Below are 523 nucleotides of genomic sequence, written 5' to 3' on the forward strand. Positions count from 1 at the left end.
TAATTTTACTAATGATCAATTTGGTTAGAATTTTGAAAATACTATATTTATGAAAGAATTATAATGAGATTTTTAAAAAAATATTATTTTAACAATGACTACATGTTATCTACATTGTCTAGAAAAAGAAAATTAATTTTTTTTACAATAATGTAGTCATGTTGATAGATGTTTTCAAAAAAGTAATTTTGTAGTGGTTTTAAATAATTTTGTTCCCTAACTTTTGTCCTTACAAAAATTTTATTTTTGGTTTTATCTGATAAAATTTATAAGTGTTTATTTTAATTCCTACTATAAGTTAGTTCTACTAAATGCTAACATGAGAAGTTAAATAATAATGTACCATATTCCATCACATTAATATTTAACTTGTCATGTTTTAATAATTAACAAAATAAACTAATAGTAATAACTAATAAAGATAACTTTTAAATTTCACTTAAAAAAAAGAAAATTTTCAAGAGATCAAAACCAAAAATAAATATTTTATAAAAATAAAATCTTAGGTTAAATTTTTATATTT

This window comes from Arachis ipaensis, chromosome B01 (assembly GCF_000816755.2).
Source record: "Arachis ipaensis cultivar K30076 chromosome B01, Araip1.1, whole genome shotgun sequence".
Classification (NCBI taxonomy): Eukaryota; Viridiplantae; Streptophyta; class Magnoliopsida; order Fabales; family Fabaceae; genus Arachis; species Arachis ipaensis.